At 42.5% G+C, this 27055-nt stretch overlaps 1 protein-coding gene across 2 annotated transcripts in view; it reads right to left on the bottom strand.

Annotated features, from left to right (window-relative positions):
- The window catches only part of LOC111953094 (leucine-rich repeat-containing protein 4C-like), a 172043-nt gene extending 152771 nt beyond the window's left edge, over positions 1-19272 (bottom strand). The window contains exons 1-2 of one of the 2 annotated variants that reach the window (XM_070435240.1): positions 17491-19272; positions 11894-12001 (exon numbers count right to left, since the gene is read on the bottom strand). The gene's annotated coding sequence lies outside the window, so the exon portion shown is untranslated. The remainder of the gene's footprint in view (positions 1-11893; positions 12002-17490) is intronic. The other variant, XM_023972191.2, reaches the window with a different exon arrangement.
- Positions 19273-27055: the final 7783 nt, after the last annotated feature.

The raw sequence follows: 27055 nt of genomic DNA, 5'->3' as shown, positions 1-27055 counted from the left end.
AGGTGTTTCTCTTTGAGACCTATAATAATAAGGAGATTTCGCGCCCTGCACTTGAGCTGGATGTTGTCATAAGTGTACCGGTGTCGGGCTGCACCCCAAACAGGTTAACGGAGCATGGACCTATAACTATGACGAAGGCACTACATTCTGAAATGTTGTCCATTTTACTGCAATAGTAACAAACAGGAATCCAGGTGTACAACATGACTGCTCTTTTATATAAAAAGTACTTAAAAGTTTATATTTAACACGTAAAATAACTGTAATGCCTTGGCACATCAGCGTGACCGACTTGGGATGAGTCCTGTGACACTTGTGGGGTCGTAGAGCAAAACTGAGAACACTTTCAAAATAGAATGATCATGATAGTTTGTAGGCCAAACTGTTAGGGTGCTACAGATGTTTGAGTGAGTGAGTGAGTGAGTGAGTGAGTGAGTGAGTGAGTGAGTGAGTGAGTGTGAGAGAGAGACTTTTTTGACTTTTTGTTCTTCTTTAATGAAACATTTCTTAATTCATTAAAACCTCCCCCCCAAATAAATTAAACCAAAAGATATCCTGTACTGCATACATGTACCATACTCAACTTCCCTCTACCACATGATAAAAAACAACACCACACATCACAATAACCTCCAAAAAACTCACCACTTCTACAACCGTATATCCAAAATATATTCCCGAGCTATACAGACAGCCCCCCAACCCACCATATCTCCTGAAACATCTCCACACTTTTTATCATTTTATAGAACTCAAATTCGACCCAAGCACGCAGAGACCATCCCATTAAATAATTGTTATTCCCCCACCTTTGACACTGTTCCTCCTTGTTATCCAAATAGCCAACTTTGCCTGAGCAAACAGAATTCAACAAAAAACACATTTGGCCTTTTCCTCATTTGAATACCCCATTATAAACATCCCAACAGTAAACCCCCCCCCCCCCCCCTCTCCCACCTCTCGCACAGACATTCCAACAGAGACATTAATGGCATTAACCTGACGGACAAAGAAAACACATGAATCACAGTTTCTCTCATAATACAGAAAGGACACCCCTGCCCGACTCCCGGTTCATCCCGTGCCAACCAGCTGTTAGTCCCTTGACCTCTTTGGTGCTGGGGGTTTGTAGAGCCCCCTCCATCTAAAACACACCATACCCTCCTCCCCACATCCCCTGCCACTGATGTGCCTTCACTKATTTTAGGCTCKTAACGTTCCTCACCTTAATGRAGAGGTTGTAGAGGGCTTACCTCTCACCACCCCAAAGTCCCCCAGGCTCGGAGTGTTAAAATCTAACAAGTCTTCCAGACCCCCTTGCCAGTCCCCAGTCTCTGCCATCACCTGCAGTGGCAGAAACATTGGTCGCTCAAACACACCCCTTACCGGCTCAGACAGTGCCTCCTGGACCTCCTCCAGGAATCTCTCCGGCAGCATAAGAGACGTTATRCCTGTWTGCTGTGCCAGGACTTCCGGGGTTTTCCACCCCCCTCTCCCAGCAGTCGCAGGTCACCAAGCCTTAGTAAGCCCGCTGCCATCAGTCGCCTATGCAGGGTGGCCGACTGAACCGATCTCAAAGGGATGGCTTGGTTGTGGAAGATAGGCTCCTCCCACACCCACAGCCCAGGCTCCACACCCCCTTCTCGTGTGGGCCTTAGTAGCTGCCAGGTCCTCAGCACTGCAGAGTGAAAATCAGAGAGACCTGCTGTACTCAGCCTCTCCAGCCTATATGAGGAACAGCTGCCGGTCCAACCCTAATCTGCTAGCTCTCCTCAGCAGTGCGCATGCTGGTCCCTCCAGCCAACATCAGTGTGGTACAGCAGGCTCTGRGCCGCCTTTAGTCGGAATGCAGCCACCCTGCTCTCCAGTTCCACCAGGCCKTGTCCTCCTTCMTGGACGGTCATGTACAACACTGCCGCCCGCAGCCAGTGATGGCCCGAKCAGAAAAAGTCCACCAGCTTGCATTGCAGGTTTGCGAGCAGACCGGCGGGAYGGTTGAGGACAGCCAGTTTATYCCACAGGGAAGATMCCACCAGATTGTTGATTATCAGCACCCTCCCTTTATATGACACTTGGGACAGGAGCCAACTCCACCTGGCCAGTCTTGACACCACTGCCTGTGACAGCCCCTCCCAGTTCTTCCTGACCCACCTCTCCGAGCACAGGTACACCCCCAACATTTTAAGCCTTTCACAACCCCACTGCAAACCCCCTGGAAGCAGAGGAGGGGCCCTATCCCCCCATGCCCCACATAACAGAGCTTTGCTCTTGCCCCAGTTTACCTTAGCTGACAAAGCTCCCTCATACACCTTCAGACTGGTCTCTAGTGCCTGCATATCCTGCCCATCTCTGGCCATCACAGAAACGTTATCTGCATACGCTGACACTGCTATGCCTGTCACCACACCCATGCCTGTCCAGCACACTCCCTGCAGTCTCCTGCGTAGCAGGCCCAAAAAACAGCTCAATGGCTAGTGTATATAACTGCCCCGATAGAGGGCATCCTTGTCTAATGCCCCGTCTCATCCAGACTGGTCTACTGCAAAAATGGCACCGGAGGAGATGGCCTCCGTTTTACGGTCTCCTAACCAATTGTGCTATTATGTGTTTTTTTTTTGCGATATTTGTAAATTATTTTGTACATAATGTTTCTGCAACCATATCTTACGGCAAAAAAGAGCTTCTGGATATCAGGACAGCGATCACTCACCTTGGATTAGACAAAGATTTTTTCAACAACAACAACAAGCAGGACTCACACGATATTCTCCAAACACCCCGCAGGGCAGACATCCCAAATATTTGCATAAGGAAGCAACGCAGAGGAAGTAGAGCTGGATGCCTAGTCCGGATCCGCAGAAGGCGAGTAGGAAAGCTGTCGTTACCGTCAACGTGCCAACGTGCAATCATTGGACAATAAACTAGACGAGGTACGATTACGAATATCCTATCAACGGGACATCAAAAACTGTAATATCCTATGTTTCACGGAATCATGGCTAAATGACAACATGGATATTCAGCTAGCGGGATACACGCTGCACCGACAAGATAGAACAGAACACTCTGTTAAGACGGGGGGGGGAGGTGGTCTGTGCATATTTGTAAACAACAGCTGGTGCACCAAATCTAAGGAAGTCTCTAGATTTTGCTCGTCTGAAGTAGAGTATGTTGTGATAAATTGCAAGCCACACTACTTGCCTAGAGAGTTTTCAGCTATACTTTTAGTGGCTGTTTATTTTCCACCACAGACAGATGCTGGCACTAAGACCGCACTCAGTCAGCTGTATAAGGAAATAAGCAAACAGGAAACCACTCACCCAGAGGCGTCGCTCCTAGTGGCCGGAGACTTTAATYCAGGGAAACTTAAATCAGTTCTACCAAATTTCCATCAACATGTTAAATGTGCAACCAGAGGGAAAAAAATTCTAGATCACCTGTACTCCACACATAGAGACACGTACAATGCTCTCCCTCGCCCTCCATTTGGTAATTCCGACCACAACTCTATCCTCATGATTKCTGCTTACWAGCAAAAATTAAAGCAGGAAGRACCWGTGACTCGGTCTATAAAAAAGTGGCCAGATAAAGCAGACGCTAAACTACAGGACTGTTCTGCTATCACAGAGTGGAACATGTTCCGGGATTCAGGAGTACACCACATCAGTCACTGGCTTTATCAATAAGTGCATTGAGGATGTCATCCCCACAGTGACAGTACGTACATACCCCAACCAGAAGCCGTGGATTACAGGCAACATTCGCACTGAGCTAAAGGGTAGCGCTGCCGCTTCAAGGTGCGGGACTCTAACCCGGAAGCTTACAAGAAATGCCCTGCGACGAACCATCAAACAGGCAAAGCGTCAAAACAGGGCTAAGATTGAATCATACTACACCGGCTCCGACGCTCGTCGGATGTGGCAGGGCTTGCAAACTATTACAGACTACAAAGGGAAACACCAGCCTCGAGCTGCCCAGTGACACGAGCCTACCAGACGAGCTAAATCACTTTCTATGCTTGCTTCGAGGCAAGCAACACTGGGCATGCATGAGAGCATTCAGCTGTTCCGCGACGACTGTGTGATCACGCCTCAGTAGCCGACATGAGTAAGATTTTAAACAGGTCAACATACACAACGCTGCGGGGCCAGACGGATTACCAGGACGTGTGTTCCGGGCATGTGCTGACCAACTGGCAGTGGTCTTCACTGACATTTTCCACATGTCCCTGATTGAGTCTTGTAATACCAACATGCTTCAAGCAGACCACCACATAGTCCCTGTGCCCAAGAACACAAAGGCAATCTGCTAAAATAACTACAGACCCGTAGCACTCACGTCCGTACATTGAAGTGCTTTGAAGGTTGGTAATGGCTCACATCCAACACCATTATCCCAGAAACCCTAGACCCACTCCAATTTGCATACGCCCAAACAGATCACAGATGATGCAAATCTCTATTGCACTCCACACTGCCCTTCCCACCTGGACAAAAATAACACCTATGTGAGAATGCTATTCATTGGACTACAGCTCAGCATTCAACAACCATAGTACCCTCAAAGAGCTCATCACTAAGCTAAGGAACCTGGGAATAAACACACCTTCCCTCGTGCAACTGGATCCTGGACTTCCTGACGGGTCGCCCCCAGGTGGTGAGGGTAAGGTAGCAACACATCTGCCACACTGATCCCTCAACCACTGGAGCTCCCCAGGGTGTGTGCTCAGTCCCCTCCTGTACTCCCTGTCACCCACGACTGCATGGCAGGCACGAGTCCAAACCATCATTAACTTCTTGTCACTACAGGGGTGCTGTTTCAACTTCGACATTTTGCGTCTCCAAAATTAAACTGCCTCGTACTCAATTCTTGCTCGTACAATATGCATATTTATTATTACTATTGGGATAGAAAACAATCTCTAGTTTCTAAAACCGTTTGAATTATGTTCTGTGGGTGAACCAGAACTCTTTCTACAGCGCAAATCATGACAGGACATGCGGAAGGTCTGAAAACTAGGCTCTGATCTCGGATCAGTTTTAAGCTCTGTGTTGCCCTATGGATCGAAATAACTGCCACCCGCCTTCCCCTGGATGTCAGTAACCAATGAGAAGTGGAATGGTGTTTCTACGTATTTCTCAGAGCTTATAAAAGGGCAAGAACGAGGTGCGCTCCCTTTTTCGACTTCCGCCATTACGCAACGCCAAGACCCCAGGGATAGCATTTTGAACGCTCAGTTATTGGCCTTAGATATGTCCGTCTGTAATTTAATTCGCGTATAGGTGTTAGAAACATCATAACGAAGTTATTTGAAACCGATTTATATCAGTTTATGCGAGTATATTGCTATTTTCGGAATTTTCGTAGTATTGCGTTTGAGGATTTGGACATGTGTGTGCCACGTAGCTACTGTTAGCTGCTAGTTCCGAAGTGGACGTTTTACAACAAAGCAACGATTCTTTTGGACAAAAGGACACCTTGCCCAAGGATTCTGATGGAAGCTCGTCCAAAAGTAAGAACTATTTATGATTTATTCCGTATTTATGTGGAAAAATGTAAACGGCTTTTTTCGGCCAATATTGCGGCACTAGTCTGGCCTGTAACGCACACTGTATGTCTAGTAACGTTAATTTTAAAAATCTAAATCAGCGGTTGCATTAATAACCAATGCATCTTTCATTAGCTGTCCAACCTGTATTTTTTTTGTCAATCTAATCGATAAATAATCGTAAACTTAGGTGCCCTTCCAAGATGGCGCCGCCCAGAATGCATGCCATGTTTTGACTGATTACATAGCATAACCACGATTTGTGATTGCCTAAATATGCACATTTTCGAACAAACTCTATATGCATTGTGTAATATGATGTTACAGGACTGTCATCTGAGAATTCTGAGAAGGTTAGTGAAAAATTAATAATATTTTGGTGGTGATAACGTTATCGCGCTTTTTGCCTCGAATCAATGCTTGGGTGATGTTAGCTCATGTGGTATGCTAATATAACGATATATTGTGTTTTCGCTGTAAACACTTTAGAAAACTGAAAATATTGTCTGGATTCACAAGATGTTGGGCTTTCATTTTGGTGTACGCTGTGTATTTTTCAGAAATGTTTTAAGATGAGTAATTAGGTAATACACGTTGCTCTTGTAGTTATTCTAGTCGCTTTGGGTAGTGTTGTGATAGTGGCTGCATGTGGTAAACTGTGATTTATACCTGAAAAATGCACATTTTTTCAAAAAAAAACATATGCTATACCATAAATATGTTATAGACTGGTGGATAGTAAAAAAAGTGGTGTCTTTTGCTAACGTGGTTAGCTAATAGATTTACATATTGTTTCTTCCCTGGTAAAACATTTAAAAAATCAGAAATGATGGCTGGATTCACAAGATGTTGGGCTTTCATTTTGCTGTATGCTGTGTATTTTTCAGAAATGTTTAGGATGAGTTTATTTGGTAATATGACGTCCGGTCTCTGTATAATTATTCGGGCTGCTACTTCCAACGCTATTTCAGATGCAGCTGCAATGTAGAACTGTGATTTATACCTGAAATATGCAATTTTTTCTAAAAAAACATATGTATACCATAAATATGTTATCAGACTGTCATCTTATGAAGTTTGTTTTCTTGGTTAGTGGCTATATATATCTTTATTTAGTCGAAATTGTGATAGCTGCCCATGCAGGAAAAAAATGGTGGAGAAAAAAAGTTGTGTCTTTTGCTATCGTTGGTTAGCTAATAGATTTACATATTTGTGTCTTCCCTGTAAAACATTAAAAAAATCGGAAATGATGGCTGGATTCACAAGATCTGTATCTTTCATTTGGTGTCTTGGACTTTGTGATTTCATGAACATTTGATTATATGATATCCCTGTGGCTTTAGGCTAGGCCTATGCTAGTCAGCTTTTTTTGATGGGGGGGATCCGGATCCGGGGTTGTGACTCGTTAGAGTTAAGTTTGCAGACGAACAACAGTGGTAGGCCTGATCACAGACAATGACGAGACAGCCTATAGGGAGGAGGTCAGAGACCTGGCCCGGGTGGTGCCAGAATAACAACCTTATCCCTCAACATAACCAAGACTAAGGAGATGATTTGTGACTACAGGAAAAGGAGCACCGAGCACGTCCCCATTCTCATCGACGGGGCTGTAGTGGAGCAGGTTGGGAGCTTCAAATTCCTTTGGTGTCCACTCAACAACAAACTAGAATGGTCCAAAACACCAAGACAGTCGTGAAGAGGGCACGAACAAAGCCTATTTCCCTCAGCAAACTAAAAGATTTGGCGTGGTCTTAAGATCCTCAAAAGCGTTCTACAGCTGCAACATCGAGAGCATCCTGACCGGTTGCATCACGCCTGGTACGGCAATTGCTCAGCCTCTTGACCGCAAGGCACTTCAGAGGGTAGTGCGTATGGCCCATACATCACTGGGGCAAAGCTGCCTGCATCCAGGACCTCTACACCATGCGGTGTCAGAGGAAGGCCCTAAAAATTGTCAAAGACCCCAGCCACCCCAGTCATAGACTGTTCTCTCTTACTACCGCATGGCAAGCGGTACCGGAGTGCCAAGTCTAGGACTAAAAGGCTTCTCAACAGTTTTTACCCCCAAGCCCATAATACTTTCTGAACAGGTAACCAATGGTTACCCGGACTATTTACATTGTGTGCCACCCCCAACCCCTCTTTTACGCTGCGTGCTACTCTCTGTTTATCTTATATGCAGTCACTCTTAACCTACATCCATGTACATACTACCTCAATTGGCCGACCAACCAGTTGCTCCGCACATTGGCTAACTGGGCTATCTGCATTGTGTCCCACCTCCCGCCAACCCCTCCTTTTACGCTAATGCTACTCTCTGTCATCATATATGCATAGTCACTTTAACCATACCAACATGTACATACTACCCCAATAAGCCTGTTAACCGGTGTCTGTATATAGCCTTGCTACTCTTATTTTAAAATGTATTTTTACTGTTGTTTTATTTCTTTACTTACCTACCACACACACACACACACACATACCTTTTTTTGCACTATTGGTTAGAGCCTGTAAGTAAGCATTTCACTGTAAGGTCTACACCTGTTGTATTCGGCGCACGTGACAAATAAACTTTGATTTGATTTGAGCCACCCTCCCACTTTGACCACACATGACGCCCCAGCATACAACAGCTTCACACAGGTAAAAAAACTCTTCCCAAACCCAAACACAGACGTCACATTAAACAGATACTCATGGTCCACTCTATCAAAAGCCTTCTCCTGATCTAAAGAGACCAGTTCAAAGTTCACATTAGAACCTCTTTACAAGTCCAACATGTCCCTGATTAAGAACAAGTTGTCCGTGATTGAGTGTCCCGGAACACAATATGTTTGGTCTTTATGTACTATCGAGTCCAGATGGGTCTTCAGTCTGTTAGAGACCTTGGCAAATAGCTTGTAGTCCGCACAGAGCAATGCCACAGGCCTCCAGTTCTTAAGTTCACACAAGTCCCCTTTTTTGGGCAGAAGAGWRAGAGCCGCCCMACGGCAGTTCATCGGCAARTCTCAACCTAGCTSTTACAAGTGCTCCCTTAGCTTTAACCTGGAAAAAACTGCCCAGGTCCCTACGTAATTCAGCTAAATTAGCCTGGAGGCCTACATTGCCTTGCCCCACCATCTCTACCTCCATCTCACTAATACTATGCTCTAGTTCCCCCAATACTCTCCTAGCCTCTGAGGATGAGAGAGCTGTATACTGTTGACAGAAAAGACAAATTTGGATTTTCCCCACATCCCACCATTGACTCAGAAACTCATACTCCTCTCTTCGCTGCCCCCACCTTTCCCAAAAGGTCTGCAAACCTGAGAAAAAAGTGGCATCTTGTAAGAGCTTTACATTAAACTTCCAATAGGATGCCTGCCGGGGCCCTGGTGAAATAGACAGCCAAGCCAAGGTTATGTGGTGATCCGAAAAACCCACCAGGAGAATGGTAGCATCCAACAGCCTATTGCTCCGATTCCTGGACATGTAAAAACGATCAAGTCGGGCTGCACTCACCCTAGCCCCAAAAACCTTCACCCATGTATACTGTCTTGTGTTGGGATGTTAAGTTCTCCAAACATCCACTGATTAATTATGCCCCTTAACASTCCCACTGACACTGAATGAGGCTCTTCCCCATTTCTGTCTTTCGTAAAATCCATTGTACAMTTCCAGTCCCCGGCGACCACCAGCATCTCCTCAGGCGCTACCTGTGAGAGTTCCTGTATAAGACACCCAAATAGAACCCCCCTCTCTCTCCCTGTGCTAGGTGCATACACATTTATAAAGACAAAACCKATGTTGTTAATTTCTGCTTTTACAACAAGCAGCCTACCCCTGCACACCTCTTTTGAGGAGCAATTTTTTACAGACAGACCCAGTACAAAAAGGATTGCCACCKCTGCACTAAAATGTGTCCCATGGCTCAACACACTTGCCCCTTTCCACCAGAGCCCCTAATTGACTTCATTCACCACATCACTATGCATCTCCTGCAGAAACAACAGCTGTACTTTTTTTTGTTTTACATAGTCACCCAACACACTCCTCTTTCCCGCATCTCTGGCGCCATTTATATTGAGCGAGCCTACCCGAAGAGTCTCCATAAGAATTGGGAGAAAAGACAGCAAAGAAAGAAACCAATAGCAAAGCTCAAAAAGCKCCAGTGCCAGAAAGAAACTATACATCTAAACAGTGTCTGAAGGTAGACCCTTACGCACTGTTGTGACCCACTTCCTCYACGTAAAAAGTTTCCTGGGTGAAAGGACACCATGCCCCTCATTTTRCATAGCATGTTGTATTGATCGTACAAACTTTCTCAGATCAGAAAAAAAGCCAAAGATMAACTTTTRCCCRCTTGGTCTCATTCAGGAACCTTGTCAGTTCCCTCAATGTGTACTTTGACGCCTCTGCTTGACTGGCTGTCAGCTCCGGACCCATTGAAGAYGAGTCTGAAAAAAKKKCTCATCATCCTCTTCCTCAAACTTTCCTCCTCATCTCCCATCCTGACCACCTGCCCTTCCTCTCTGGTCAGGGCCTCCCCCCCAGCACCAGGCAAAGGTTCCATGGTGCCTTTGGCCACNTCCTCCTCATCTCCCATCCTGACCACCTGCCCTTCCTCTCTGGTCAGGGCCTCCCCCCCAGCACCAGGCAAAGGTTCCATGGTGCCTTTGGCCACACCAGCCTCTCCCCTCCCACCTCCTTAATTCTCCCCCTTTTTCCTTTTCCACTTGACACCCTCCTCTTCCCCCCAGAACGAAACAACGTGCTTAACGGCATCTGCCTAAAAACCTGCTGACAGTATACGAAAACCGTTAGCAAACTTACCAAAATGACTCAGCTCTTTCATAATTTGATCATCCGTAATAAACGGAGGCAAATTTGCAACTACCACCCTTTTCAAATGGGTAGAAAGAGGCTAAATTGGCACCAACACACCCCTTACACTAGCAATTAGCCTACCAACCAAATGTGCTCTTTTCATGAACACAACCACAGCTTTGTTCATTCTGGAAGCGGAATGTATAAATTCAGCTCCTACCTGTTCACCGACTGCGAGCAGAACCTCCTCCACTTTAACTCCATTCTCAGGAACACACCTAAATCCATGCCGTATTGTTCCCATTCCCTTTATGCAAGTTTATAATTGTAAATTAATACAAAGTACAAGTGGAAGATGTTTGCGAGCACTGCTCCAGATCACTTGATATTCACCACAAGGGGGAGAGAAAGAGGGGGAAAGGCAGGGCAATAGGCAATTTAATTCAAAGTAAATGTAATTAAAATTGCCAACATTATTTAATTACTCCTGTCTATACAGAAAAAAATTTATCATTCAAAATAGTCTAGTTGATTTGGCCCCATTTGATCATTAGCTTCTTAAAAAAAAAAGTTTAAATCTCAAGTGCATAGCCTGCAGTTGGAAGGCCCGCAACTTGGGCAACGTGTGCTGCAAATATCAAATCGATGATTGTTGAGTTGTGAATGTCAGTGGAAAGCAGCTAAAATAGGGCCAGGCATAACACAATATAAAAAATACAATCACGGGAAAACATCATTTGGAAAACAAAGGGCTATTGCTGTAAAGAGAAGAAAATGAAAACACAAATCTGTTTTTCAGTTCTCAAAATTATCAACTTGAGCGAATAGTAGCATATCTTATTGGAACGAGTGGTGAGCATCGTCCATGTCTCAGTTGAGTGTGCACATTCACTATTCATCATTGGGTCAGTCAGTGCCACTTGAAACTTTGTGTTTGGACAATAATTTCATCCTCCAGGTTAGAAAGACGTCATATTGTACAATCTGTGTCTCCCTTTCCATAGGCCAAGATTAGATGGTTGCATACAAGCAGTATCACTGCAGCCTAAGTTAATTTAACTCATGGCTGTTTGTAAAAAAAAAGCCTGCAAAAAAGCGTGTTGTGAACAGCGTGCACATTTCTTTGTAGGCACTGCATATTTACAATTGGTGTGTGTGTGTGTGTGAGAGTGTGTGTTTAGGTGTGTGTGATTGTGCGTGTGTGTGAGAGAGTGAGTGAGCATCTGACGGCATCACTGTGCCTTCTTCAGGGTCAGAAGGTAAAGTGACGCTGAAACGTTGGTGTATTACCCAATAAATTACTAGGAGTTTATACATATGGAGTGTGTGACTCTCTTTGTTTTTATAGCTTACAGTTTATTTATCGTTAGTCAGCACCTCTACACTAAATAATTTTCTCTGGGTGTGCGCCAGCTCATGCTTTTTATGTAACTAAATTAGTAAACACAAGATTGTGGCTAATAAAACTGAGCACATAAAGAAACGATTTAAGGACCATGGACAGCTATGCGAGSCATTGCTAAGAAAAGCGCTCACCTTGATGCAGCACTGGTGGGTGGAAAGCTCTTCTCGCTGTGCCGCGCCCAGCACTGTGTTGCTTTGTYGGCTAGTACGCCTACATGTTTGACATTAGCAGGAACATGCCTGCAAGCCGAGGGTGAGAGAATGCCATGTTATTAATGTGATATTGTTCCCATTGCCCGTTCTCAAAGTTTCGATTTTTAAACTAATAAAAATTATCTTAGTCATACAGTATATACAGTATCTTAATATCCTGTGTTTTGTCTCTCCTCTACCCCCCATTTCATTGTGGGATATCATAGTTTGGAAAGCAAATGGCTGCTGTAAAGAGAAGACAATAAAAATAGTAAAATCTGTCTTTTGGTTATCAAAATTCTCAACTTGAGTGAACAGTAACTTATCTTATTGGCACCAGCGGAGAGCATCATCCATAACCCTGATGAGTGTGCTGTGCACATATGTGCCTCATTTCAGGAAACTAGGCATATGTTGCGGGTCACTACTTTTTATCAAAATGTGTTTTTTGGCAGAAATGCCTTCTGGAACATGTACACTTGCATATACCTTAATAACAAAATGTTATGCCATCTGTAGATACAAATAAAATTGTTAAATTATGAGCCTAGTTGGTTTAGCCACAGAAAAAGCAAACAACCTTCCCGCTAGCCATAATTGGCTGAGATAATGAGTGTGTTGGACATGCCYAAAGATGGGTTTCTGGAGGACCGAGTTTTGAAATCAGTGGAATTAGAGTATGATAGCTAAGGAGATGGAGAAAACCCCTGTTTCCGGATTACATCTTCAWTCAAACTAAGGGCAACCATGGCATCCGTGACAGAYAGGGAGAAGCATCCATCCATGATGTGTACAGGTAAGAAAGTCTAAATAGTTACATTTTCAGATATCACACGTTTKTAATTTTGACAGAAAGTCATTTMAATTTCAAGTTAAAGTGTACAGTTAGCCAGCTGGCWTGCTAGCTAACATTACTTGTATGATCTGTGTAGTAATATTATTTGTATCTCAGAGCCATTTGCTTTGCTAGTTCTAGCCTAAAGTTAGCTAGCTAACATTAAACCTGGTTGGTTAGCTACCTGCAGATGAATGCAGGGTAGTAATGTCATGAGTTGGAATTATGGTTCATTGTTTACCTAGCTAGCTAGCTACATACAATAACACAAGACTCTACTATGCAAGTAAACATTTCAATAGAATGTTACTGCAACAACTGTTGATTGATGTAGCTGGTAAATTCGCTCTGGCTATCTACTCCGATTTCAGACCACTCTCGTCTTAGTGTGCCAGAGTGCAGAATAACTGACGAATTTACTAATGGTCAACACCCGTTGAATATGGCCGGTGCCAGTAAACGTTGGCCAAAAAGCGTAAATTGTTGTCAGCAGCACCGTTGCAGTCACCAACGCTCTGGATAACATAAAACAGCCTAACCATCTCTGCTAGGGCGAGTAAAATGGTCAGTGAGCTGTTTTCTCATTTGTGTCTAGAGGTAGCTAGCAAGCTAGCCAACGTTAGCCAGATCACTTGGGTGCTTGACTGCTATTGTTAGGACAGAATGCTTGGATCAACCCTTAAAGAGATAAGTGGGGCTTAAGGTTAAGAGGGTCTGAARGATGCTGAATGGGTGAAGACAAAGAGGAGCTCTCCAGTAGGTCCCAAATATTCAAAGCCATTTTCTCAAAAATTAGGTTACAAAGGCCAGGCTTAGAACTTGTGCTAATGTTATTTGGTTGTGTTTATGAAGGTCTTAGGKAACATTAGAATATCAAATGTCAATATTGGAAAGAACATAACACACTTTTCATGMGTTTAAGTTACTGTAGGCTATATGTAAAACCGAAAAAGAACTAAAAACATAATTTTTATTTGTGGAGTGCCTTTGTTACAACTATGAATTGTGCATTGAAACACAACAAAATACACAAACCGCAAGACACGCGGTCAATTATTATTTGACCCTCAGGTCATCTATGAAGTTTTTAACATCTTGAAGAACAATTTGGCCTTAAATGGCCATGTACTCTTAGAATATCCACCTGGCAAAGCCAGAAGAGGACTGGACACCTCTCAGAGCCTGGTTCAGCTCTAGATTTCTTCCTAGGTTCCTGCCTTTCCAGGGAGTTTTTCCGAGCTCTTTTTACATCTGTAGATGCCACCGTGCTTCTACATCTGCATTGCTTGCTGTTTGGGGMTTTAGGCTGGGATTCTGTATAGCACTTTGTGACATCTACAGATGTAAAAAGGGCTTTATAAATACATTTGATTGATTGAATGAAGAAAATATCAGTAGCCTAAATATCAGTATWGGCGTCAAGCATGCTTGTGAATAGTGAAAATCAACAAAAWGCAATAATGGCATTACAATGAATATAAGTGTCGATATGACAGCMGTCAAAAATAGTATATTACTGTCAGTTATTGGACACATTATTTGTGGTCTCGCTCGTGCTTGCAGTATGGMGTGCGTCTTCACACAATAATTTATTTCATTATSCTGTTATCCCTTGTCCTAACAGTCACCACAAATCTTTGTCACTTTCACTTGATTTCAACACTTCCAACAAACAAGTCACTTGCAGCTGAAACAGGTGTCCAGTTTCTGTTCAGATTGCATCTGCCGACCTTGCAGCTTCTCCATCCTGGTAGCTGTGCGCAGTTTGGCTCGCGCAATAGCTCACGTGGAATCTTTGCTGCAGCCTTGYCCCTCATATGTCTCTCATGTAGCCCGTGTGCCAGACTCATGATGAAGTCTCTTCTGCTCATGGGTGTTGTTCATGCACTGCTTGAAAAACACATGCGTTGATAGCAGCCAAGTCAAGCATGTTGTAGAACAAAGCAACAGGCCAGCGACGAGTTCCTCATTTCACCGAGCACAGACATTATCCGACACTCGCTCACCTGCTGTCCGATATGGARCCTTTCCCAGATATGGAAAGCCGTTCAGCATGAATCAGAATAATAGAGATGTCATGATCCATTTCTTCCCCGCCATTTMAGTTGTTTTCATTCAGATCTTGTAACAACACTTACGCAGCATGTGCATCCATTCGTCTTGGTCTTGCCATTGTAAATGATGCACSCTCTCACTGTGTAGCCTACTCCATTTAGGCCTAAAGTAGACAAATACATCTGCTTAGATTCCYTGGACTGATATAGGCTACACAGTTTTGAGATTATAATTAGAATAGATTAATACAATAGATGGGCCCATCCTGTTCTTCATTCACAATTGATGATTACATAATTATGCATTGTTCGCTTCCCCTCACTCATCAACTCACCCATTCTCCCCTTTTCTCCCCATCATACTATACTTAATTTATTTAATCTGGTGTTACAGTATATGTGTGAAATTAGTTTCAGTATAGTTTAGGTTCAGTTTCGAGGCAATTATCGGGGTGATGATCAACTGGGAATGTCACATTCAACTATGGGAGAAGGAGCGGAGCAGGCTGGGGAAAATCATTCAAGCAATTACATCCCATTCTAAAACTGGTTATAACTCCAATTCTGTTTGTGATATTTAGATTCTAACAACAACAGTGTTATATAGACTTATTTCGAAAAAGTCAAGGACGAGGGGGACATTACTTACAAAATGGCAGAGTAATTGAYCATTTACATTTGTTATGAGACATAAAAGAATCCCCTTCAAAATCTGTCAYTTTAAGCTAGAGATATACTTTTTTGTGGGGGGGAGTATCACACTTCCGTATCTGCAGTGAAAGGTGGAAGAGCTAGAGCGATTTTTGTCAGATCATGAGACATCACAGAAATTGGTCTTCTCACGAAATCTGTAGCCTCCGAACAGTTTGACCTACAGACTCTGTTTTGCTCTATGACCCCCACAAGTGTCAGGAGACTCGTCTGAAGTTGGTACCGTTGATGGGCCACCGTCTGTTTGGTAGCATCGGAACCGTTTGGGCTACAAACTAATGGGACCCCACTGTGGAAAGGAGCGATTCTCAGGAACACAATGGTGTTCTCCGTTTTGCTACAACCCCCACAAGTGTCACCAGAATACCGGTTAAAAACAAAATACGGTTTAAAAAAACYAATGGAAATATGAAGGTCATTTTGTTCCTACCCCCTCCAAAAAAAGGGAGGATAAATGTGTAAAAAATAAATATATTTCTAGTTTATTTTTATTTTTATCTCCTACATTTAGGACATACACTTCAAAACCGTGTTTCTTATTAAACCGTCCTTTTTTTCAATGTATGAATGTGTTATCCAATGCGTTTCTATGGGCTTTAGTAGTAAAGGCAAAAATAAATATTGTTTTTAGACCTAAATTTGTCATAAAATTCTAAGTCAAATAGCCGAATGATCCATAGTATGACCATCTACAAACAATTCAACATGTCAGTTGAGTACCCCCCCACACACACAACGTGGTCATACTATGGATCATTCGGCTATTTGACTTAGAATTTTATGACAAATTTAGGTCTAAAAACAATATTCTAAGGAATTCTAAGGAATTAATAACCTGTCTCCTCCCCTTTATCTACACTGATTGAAGTGGATTTAACAAGTGACTTCAATAAGGGATCATAACTTTCACCTGGATTCACCTGGTCAGTCTATGTCATGGAAAGAGCAGGTGTTCTTAATGTTTTGTACACAGTGTATACCACACATTATGCTACTTTCTTTCTTGCCAACAGACTGCATAGCGGCCTCAAGGAMCAGACAAAGCTTGTATTTTCAGCTCTCTCAATGTCAGCACTGAGGGAACTGCAGCGCAGTCGGCAAAAGCGAGCCAACTAGTCTTTACTCGAGCATACATTAGAGCGCAGCACCTCAGCATTAAAAAAACATTACACCTCCATGGTTACGTCTAAATTAAAGTGCAWAAGCTGCAGCCCTATAGTGTTCTTGCAACATAATTCTCAAAGATATTGCGGTTCTCYTATGTTGGGCTTTTCTCCAGGGCGCATGCGGTGAGCCTTAGAAATACAACGGGTTAAAGTCCATTGCACTGCAATGTGCTCTGCACATAGCTTTGGTGGGCTTCCTACCGTAAATATTCTAATCGGCAAAAAATATGAAATATTCTGGATGTTATTAGGCCTTAGGTATAGATGCTGAAGTGCAACGGTCCGAATACAGCATGGGATGCTGCAACAGACTGCATCACCACTACTCAACACGACGGAGTCAACCAGCCGCTTCACACATCATGATCAGTAGCCTGTCAGCATCGTATCAGCATCGTATGAACAGATATTACAGTCTTTATCTTCAAGGTTAGTCAAATAATGGCTGAATCGACAAGCAGTTCTACGCGCCCTCCACGCACGCACACACACACGRCAAATCGAATGGTCCATTCATCACATCACACAAAAATTTGCTTTTTGTCCGATGACGTCAGATGAAGCTTTCAGGCTATGCCCTCGTTCAAGTGCTATTGGTTGCTTGTAGTAAGATAATAAGGCAAAGTGGGATAGAGCAGCAAAGGAACACTGATTTGAAATAGTCTATAAGGTTACCAATAGGCTTCAGCTAGAACAGTAACACACTGTGGGCAAGGTGTCGGTGCCATTTAGGAATCAATTCAATTAAACAAATCAACAAATATAACTTACTTGTCACCAAAGATGCTGATGTTAGCAGATCTGATTCAAACAACGACAGTTCCCTCTTCAGCTCCTTGCCCTCGAAAACTGCATCGAAAATAGGCTACATCCGCAATTCTCAAGCAATTTGTCAGACTCCGTGGTGATACTTTCACACAGTTTATCCGGTCCCCACATTGTAAACGATGTAGCGTTTAATCCATCAATTAGTATCAATCGGTTGAGTGTTAGGACTTGCACAACGACGATAGAGTCAATTTATCCATCCCCCATTCAAATGTATCAAGATGCAAATATACGAAGGCACCCACAAGTGCCACCGTTGAAACTAATGGTTAAATGCAGAGCGATACCCGCTGTGCGGTTAACAAGGCAACAATGCTATATGTGTCACAGTCCGGTGCCATTTCGTTAATCAGTGAGGAATTTATGAGAAATCTGAACTCTTCCCAGATCCATCCTTCATGTTTTAATTTTCAATAAAACAAACAAKCAACCTCTTCAGAGCCAGACTACTAACACAGTCACAGACACAGTCTCACGCTGCCGTGGACCCGCAGATTGATACCATCCTGAAACCTCGTCATAATCTACGGCTCATCCACATATTGAGCAAACATGAAGTGGCTGATGGTTGTCATTCCGGTGTCACACTTTTAGCTAGAACTTTTTTCTCCCTCTTCAGTCCCTTGCTACTCTGCAACCCCCCAGGAATCTGATTAGATTTCKACGCACAACCCAGTGCGGGTTTCAATATTCTTATTTCTCTTTGCCTCCGTATTGATTGTCGTTGGATTGGATCTCGGAGATGCTAGCATATGAATTCGTCAGGTGGATGAGTCGAAGAAAGATACAGTCGTCAGGTTTATCTTTGTCTTCTGATAGATTCCTCTATCGATTTTCATAGGCTACTGTATGTTTGATGTAGGAACTACTACTGCGCGTCAGGTGGGAAATCCAGCAGGTCTTCTTATAGAAGGAGCCTATAAAGACCACATAGATGCGTTAAAGCCTTGTTCYCCACGAAAACATCCTTCCTTGATCTGTGACTCTTCAATCAAATCCAAAATTACATAGCATACGCTATAGTATTCTTATAGTTCCAAAGGTTTCGTGTCCCGACTTCTCATCGCATATCGAGAGCCGTTTGTTCCACAAGCTACACCTGTCAGTTTTCATCCACAGCAATCATCGACTCCTCTCTCTGCGCTCTGGCTCTATACACATCTCAGAGACTCCCCAGTACAGCCAATTCACTGATATCMCACAAGAGGGAACGAATATCCACCTGGTGATGATCCTCGGCGCGCGCTCCTCAGCAACTCAAAATGCGCGTTTAAGATGATGGGCAATAGTGACCACAAATCACKAGGCTAAGAATACGTTTACATCCACCAAATTCCAACTTCAAATACGCAATGCATTTGTGAACTCTCATATAAATCATATGCATGCTCAAGTTCGGAGCTAGACACTAGACAGTGGGCAGTGCTGGGAAGTATTTTTTTCTTAATTTGCAGCGAGATGACAGCCTCACACCCACACCGGACTGGCTTCGTCCTTAACTCAGAACAAGACCATCAGTATTCCGCCAGTCAGTGCTGGTGAATTGATGCTGCTATCAGAGGCGCGGATGCTGCAGTTAATGCCAGAAATACTCCCTCTAGACTGGCTCAACATATCTTCTTAAAAGCGCATTCATGTGTGGCGTCCCCCTATTTTTTTCCCCACGCACCCGTTCTTACTTTTGATGGGTGAAATACKATTATCACGTTTCCTGCCATCATCTTCCCACTGATTGGTCAATTGCATTATCAGTTGATGTCATAAGGAGCGATGCGTCTGGGGGTAATATGYGTGCGTGTAAGCGCGTTTGTGCTCCAGTACATGTAAGACTTGGGAATTTGTGTGTGTGTGTGTGTGTTAGAGAGCGAGAGAGAGGGAAGGAGGGAGGGAGATGGGACACGACTGCCACCTACCGACTCCCCCTCCCCCTCTATGACACCATCAGAGCCACGGGCTACTTGAGCAGCCGGGTAGACTACTGGTCCATTTTTGGAAGCAAGAGTTTCGCCATCTGAAGGTCCTGCATGGTTATAGCCATATTATTGCATATTATGCACACCGACACGACTCAAGATRGAACGTATTTTAGCCAACATAATTCAGAAAAGTGGAGTCATCAAAACTAACACACTCACAATATTTGAGGCACCTGACCAGCTAGCTACACTTGAATAGACAGTCCATATTTTGGGCCTCAGTGAGTCTACAACTTCATTCACATTGGGATGTGAAACTGTTTGGAAACATTCAATGAACGGGCAACTAAGGTACCGAATGATAAGAAATCATCATTGCATTGACTGTTAACCAGCGCTTTTGTCTAGTTCACTCAATATTATGCACTTCATCATCAGGCAGTGAAAGACGCCAATGCSTGGTACAAGCTAATTGCTGTGTCAGGGTGATTTCTCAACACTAGAATGGAATTACAGTCAATACAGTGKAGAACAAACAGAAGGCCTAGATAATTGTCTAACATGTATGGCAATTATGATACAATATTTATTTAATCTAATCAACTGATAATACTGAAAGTAGTCTAGGTCCTCTGGGATTGCTTTATATGATTGTATAAAATATGCATTTGCTATGAGTCCTCAGGTCTCAGACAATTACTCATCATGTGACTGTAGCCCACCGAACTACCTCTGCTACACATAGGACTACTTAAACAAGAAACTGAATATGATAGTTTGACAGTGGCTACAATAAGCAGCATTGAGTGACATACAGTACAGTTGAAGTCGGAAGTTTGCATACACCTTAGCCAAATACATTTAAACTGAGTTTTTCACAATTCCTGACATTAAATCCTAGTAAAATTTCCCTGTCTTGGGTCAGTTAGGATCACCACTTTATTTTGAGAATGTGAAATGTCAGAATAATAGTAGAGAGAATTATTTATTTCAGCTTTTATTTATTTCATCACAATCCCAGTGGGTCAGAAGTTTACATACACTCAATTAGTATTTGGTAGCATTGRCTTTAAATTGTTTAACTTGGGTCAAACATTTTGGGTAGACTTCCACAAGCTTCCCACAATAAGTTGGGTGAATTTTGGCCCATTCCTCCTGAATATATCCACATAATTTTCCTGCCTCTTAATGCCATCTATTTTGTGAAGTGCACCATGCCCTCCTGCAGCAAAGCACCCCCACAACATGATGCTGCCACCCCCATGCTTCACGGTTGGGATGGTGTTCTTCGGCTTGCAAGCCTCCCCCTTTTTCCTCCAAACATAGCGATGGTCATTTTGGCCAAACAGTTTTATTTTTGTTTCATCAGACCAGAGGACATTTCTCCCAAAATTACAATCTTTGTCCCATGTGCAGTTGCAAACCGTAGTCTGGCTTTTTTATGGCGGTTTTGGAGCAGTGGCTTCTTCCTTGCTGAGCTGCCTTTCAGGTTATGTCGATACAGGACTTGTTACTGTGGATATAGATACTTTTGTACCTGTTTCCTCCAGCATCTTCACAAGGTCCTTTGCGGTTGTTCTGGGATTGATTTGCACTTTTCGCACCAAAGTACGTTTATCTCTAGGAGACAGAACGCGTCTTCTTCCTGAGCGGTATGACGCTGTGTGGTCCCATGGTGTTTATACTTGCGTACTATTGTTTGTACAGATGAACGTGGTACCTTCAGGCATTTTGAAATCGCTCCCAAGGATGAACCAGACTTGCGGAGTTCTACAAATTATTTTCTGAGGTCTTGGCTGATATCTTTTGATTTTCCCATGATGTCAAACAAAAAGTGCACTGTGTTTGAAGGTAGGCCTTGAAATACATCCACAGGTACACCTCCAATTGACTCAAATGATGTCAATCAGCCTATCAGAAGCTTCTAAAGCCATGACATCATTTTATGGAATTTTCCAAGCTGTGATAAAGGTATAGTCAACTTAGTGTATGTAAACTTCTGACCCAAGGGAATTGTGATACAGTGAATTATACATGAAATAATCTGTCTGTGAACAGTTGTTGMAAAAATGACTTGTGTCATGCACAAAGCAGATGTCCTAACCAACTTTCCAAAACTATAGTTTGTTAACAAGAACATTTTGGAGTGGTTGAAAAACTAGRTTTAATGACTCCAACCTAAGTGTATGTAAACGTCCGACTTCAACTGTATATACTGACTAGAATTGTGCTAAAACTGGACATTATAATATTGATATAACTATTTGCTTATATGAGAGGGATGAGACATTTCACTTGCAGTGGTTGCAGTCCTTTTGCCTGGTCCTTTTAAAATGCCAGACCAAGGGTCTGTCCAGCTGTCTACGTCTCATCACATCTCCCTCAACGGTGAAAGTGTTGCATCATTCATCAGTCTTCAATACTGTCATCATGCCTCCAGTTGTTGACCATTCATCTCTCAAAGTGCACTGCTGCCATCCTGCATTCTTTGCCTATGATTGAGCCATTTTAATTGTTTGACATTAAAGGTTCTCTCTCTCACCCTCTTTCTCATCCCTCCACACACATATACTGCCCATTCATTCTCTCAGAATGACAGTGCAAATGTAACCTATTACAATTGCACACAGCCACAGCCAGCCACTCTCCACCGAGGCAAAGTAGTAACCTTTTCCAATAATTTCTCCCTTGCCCCCGCACAGCAGATTCATGCTGTTCACATGTATTTTTCAATTCACTTTCATTGAGCACTCTGCAATAATAACAGTCATGTAATAACAGCCATGCCTAATGGTTTGGATTTAAGGCTTTCATTTTACTGCTCTRCTGTGATTCTCTGGTGACCACTTCTAAAAGGGGTCTTGTCTTATTTCTGTGAACTATGTGTCCTTGTACTCTGAAAGGCCAAGACCCGTGCCCTTGGGATCATCATTAGAATCAAATACAATTCAAATCAAATTGTATTTATCACATACTTTGTAAACAACAGGTGTAGACTAACAGTGAAATGCTTACTTACGGGCCCTTCCCAATTATGCAGAGAGAGAAAAGAGAAAAAAAATATTATAATATTGAATAAATACACAATGAGTAACAATAACTTGGCTATATACACGTGGTACCAGTACTGAGTTGATGTGCACAGGTATGAGGTAGATACTGTATGTACATATAGGTAAGAATAAAGTTGGGGGTAGAAGCTGTTCAGGGTCCTGTTGGTTCCAGTGCATCGGTACCACTTGCCGTGCGGTGGCAGAGATAATAATCTATGACTTGGGTGGCTGGAGTCTWTGTCAATTTTAGGGCCTTCCTCTGACACTGCCTGGTATAAAAGTCTTGGATGGRAGGGAGCTCGGCCCAAGTGATGTACTGGTTCCGTACACACTACCCTCTGTAGCGCCTTGCAGTCGGATGCCAGGCAGTTGCCATACCAAGCGGCGAGGCAACCAGTCAAGATGCTCTCAGAGGTGCAGTTGTATAACTTTTTGACGATTTGAGGACCCATGCCGAATCAATTCAGTCTCCTGAGGGGGAAGAGGTGTTGTCGTGCCTTCTTCAAGACTGTGTTAGTATGTATCAGGATACTTTGTTGTGTTGGCGTGTGTTAGGATGTGTTGGTGTATGTTAGGATATTAGGATACTCAGAATGAGTGTAAAGTGTCTACAAAAGTAACATTATAGTTTCAGGTTAGGTGAAATACACAAAGCCAAGATTAACTTTAAGTAGGCTTACTGTTATGCTATTGAATCTTAGTATATGTATTATTGATCATACTGTACCATGCTAAGAAAAGGGTAAGACAGATACAGTCAGTACAGTAAACACATCAATGACATATAGGCTAATTGAATTACACTAAACATCTGCGTTGGCTGGAAATGTTTATTTTTACCACTGCCYCACATTATTTATTGTCCCTTTAGATAGTCAGCTCAGAAAATACATTGTTATGACAGGGGAGAAGATGATCGCAGTAAGACASTATTCAGAAAGTGCTTAAGGCGCATAGCCCTCTTCCTCTCCCTGGGACTATTGCYTTGTCAGGCCTTGAATAAAACATGTGTTGGGATGTTAGAATTAGATAATGTAATAATCATGGTGGGGATATCACATATGATTCAGTCAACGATCAAAAGCAATGTGCTACACATTGCTCAGCTTTATCTGCATTGCTCAACATCCTCTTTTGGTGGAAGAAAATTAGACAAAATATGGGGGATGATATTGAGTTCCCATTAAGAGAGATCAAAGTATACAAGCTTCCAGCTGTGTGATTATTGTTACTTGATGCCAGACAGTATAAGCTTCCATTATTATTATTATTATTAGGTCTAGCTGACTCTCTTCACTTAAACATTGCTCAAATTACTGTTGTCGATGATGTCATGTCAGTTTTGACAAAATTGGTTTCATGGTCAGGCGGGACCATAATCTAAGATTAACCTGCACAATAATATGAGGCAAGCCACAGCAAACAGGAAAAGGCTTGGTACAGAAGCACGTACTGGACATGGCTCTAACAGAGTGTGTGCATCTCTTGACTTGCCCCACTTCCACATCTCCCTCCAAAACAACACCCTTGAATGGCTCAAATAATTGCTGRTGGAGTCGACGTTCTTTGCTCTCATTATTTATGGTGTTGTTTTTGGAGGTTATGCAGTAGCGRCACTTCTCTATTCCTCCTGGGACTCGGAGACAAATAGAATAATGTGGGAAATGAAGAGGCAGCTGTTGAGGCAAGAGCCTGAATTTGTGTCTCTCTGAGAGTGCCACTCGTCATTGGCTTCAAATTTGCTCCAGCAGGCCTGGTGGCAGCTGGGATTACAGTGGTGAGGGGCATACCTCTCTCACTCATCTCCTCTCTCTGTTTTTCTCTCTTTGATCTATCATCCTTTGTTTCACTTTGTTTTCACTGCCTTGTCTAACAGTAAATCTAACAGTAAATGTTAAGCCACAGTTGTTGAGAAAGGTAGCATTTGACAGCTCCTCTTGTCTGCTACACTAATGCTTTTAGTTCCTCCAACCTAATATTAGCTAGCAGCACAACAAGGACTCTGGTGATACATATTGTATGCACTGTACTTCCCAGAGCGGGGAAAAACACGTTGCCATACAAAATAGTGGAAAACTCAATGAGTAAAATCCCCACAAACAACTCAGCGGCATCTTTGCGATTTATAGGGGTTCAGCAAATTTCAAAGCCTTTATAATTAAGCGCATCAATGTATTTGTCATCCTGTTAAATCTCCACTTTGATCCACACTTATCTCTCACTGTACTCGTTATCCAAGGATTKTTTTGGCCCAAATGATCGAAGAGGCCTCATGATCGAAGAGCAGCAGCACACTCCTAATTCTTAACTCACTGCCAGTAGCCACCCATCGCTGCCTTGATTCCTCTATTCCACCCCTTCATCTGGCCACGTTGAAATAATTTAAAGCCGGGCCCACCCTAATAGCATCCTCCACCTTGCTTCAATTTCACTATATGATAGGTAAAGGAGGGCTTACTGACTGGCAGGGTTATTGGATTTGGGCTGCAGCACAGAACAMTAAGGAGAAAGGAGAAGGGCAGTATAATGTACATGGACGGATGACAGGATGTATGATGATCATGATAACCATAATCACTATCATCACATTCATCCTTATTMTTCATCCTCAGCAGCAGCAGTAGCAGCAGGCCCACAGGCGGAAGCACTACCATTAGTAACAAACAGGAGAATACACATAAAAAACACAGCAATCTCATCTTAGTACAATCACTATGTTGCCCACATAATGTAGGACTGACAACTCCTGATGATATGCAATCACTTGGTARTATCTTGAATGCATGCATGGAGCATGTAAAAGTCTCCATCAAGAATAAGTATTTCATTATAAGTGGAGTTAAAGAACGGCACTGAACTGAAACAGAGTTTGCACTTATACAATGTGCATGTATTAGGGGACTGGAGTCAACTCCATTTTTAGGGAAGTGTTCACTAATTGGAAGATTACATTTGATACTTCCAATGAGGGAAAGTGCATATCTGTACCCTCTTTTGCACTGCATGAGTGACATTATGCCATCACTAACAGAGAGGCTCTGAAGTGGACTAGGTAGTGGGGGCACACTGTMTAGTCTATTCTGTCAAGTGGTTCAAGATGCTGGGCATGTCCTAAAATGCGTAAATATTGTTATTTGGCCTTGTATAGGTATTTTGAATMAATTAAAATAGAAAACTGGGAAGCTTTCTTCTGTGAGATAAAGAGGAACTACTATGTGACACATTTTTACTATGTGACTAATTTATCAACCATTCAGGCATTTTTWWTTTTTATTTAAAATGTTCAAGCCTTATTTTTAAAGTGGGTCCACTTAAAAAATAATGATCCAGCCCATTCTTTTGATMTCCTCAAATGACAAAATATGGAACAAATAAACATATACAAACTGACCAACACAGCAGCAGTTACTCTCATTAAATCTAAACAATACAGTCTCTTATAAAAACAAATGTTCCCTCTAATTGTGAATTCGTCATTTGGCATGATGAGGGGAGGAATAGTTGTTTTGAAATTATAGTGGTACATATTATGGTTTGTCCTCATGGAACCCTGGCTCTAACACTGCCTTTTGCACAGCTCTCAGGGATATTGCTCTTCCGTCCTATTTATCACAACTTCCTCAGTCAGAAAAATCTCAATGGCACCAGGCAAGCAATTCTCAAAGGATATATCACCCTGTAATSTGCTCAGATGTTGTGAGTCAAACATAGCCAGCTGTTTCTTCTGCAGGTGAACAAAAAGGATGTTATGCATGAGAAACCACCAGCAATTTTCTACCATTTCTCCTCAGTCTTAAATGGGCACTCATTTTCATTCACCCATTCTATTGTGTGAAGTGTTTTGGTATGTCTGTTACACAAAATTATGCACAAATACTGAATGTAAATGTGTAGACTGGAATTGTTTTTCAATTACATTTGAATTAAAATATGTAGAGTGCGTATTTGCAGTATTTCAGATAACAGAGTTATATTAATACAATAGGAATTCAGTTTTAAGTGTCTACTAAAGGGTGAGTTCAAATTAGGGTCATGCTACCTGAGGGCTATCCTTTAAGAGAAAAAGGGTGAAATCACTCAGACGTTATATTAAGTAAACAGACCCTTACAAAAAACAGGTCAACTTAGCAGTTTCACATGTGAAATCAATACATTTTCACAAGTGAAACAGCTGTTATGATATGTTGAACTTACATTTCACATGTGAATTCATAATATATATTTACATGTATTAAATTTAGAGTTCACATGTTAACACCGCCTTTTCACGTGAGGAGAATAACATGTTTTCACCCTCCTATGTGAATTGCAGTATCACATGTGAAAATTGGATATGCAGTTTAACATTTGAAAATCATTCACATGGGAAAATCTCACTTTCACATGTGTACATGTGAAATTGCATTTTCACATGAAAAAAAATCAGGTGAAAATCACATTTGTCGTTTCACATGTACCAAAAAACTCCACTTCAAAATCTCACTTTCACATGTGGAATTGCAGATTGAAATAATATTATTCTCCTCACATGTTGCAGTA

The sequence above is a fragment of the Salvelinus sp. IW2-2015 genome, linkage group LG26 (genome assembly GCF_002910315.2).
Source record: "Salvelinus sp. IW2-2015 linkage group LG26, ASM291031v2, whole genome shotgun sequence".
NCBI lineage: Eukaryota > Metazoa > Chordata > Actinopteri > Salmoniformes > Salmonidae > Salvelinus > Salvelinus sp. IW2-2015.
Note: the sequence above shows the minus strand (reverse complement) of the source record. Positions and strands in the feature narration are given on the sequence as shown.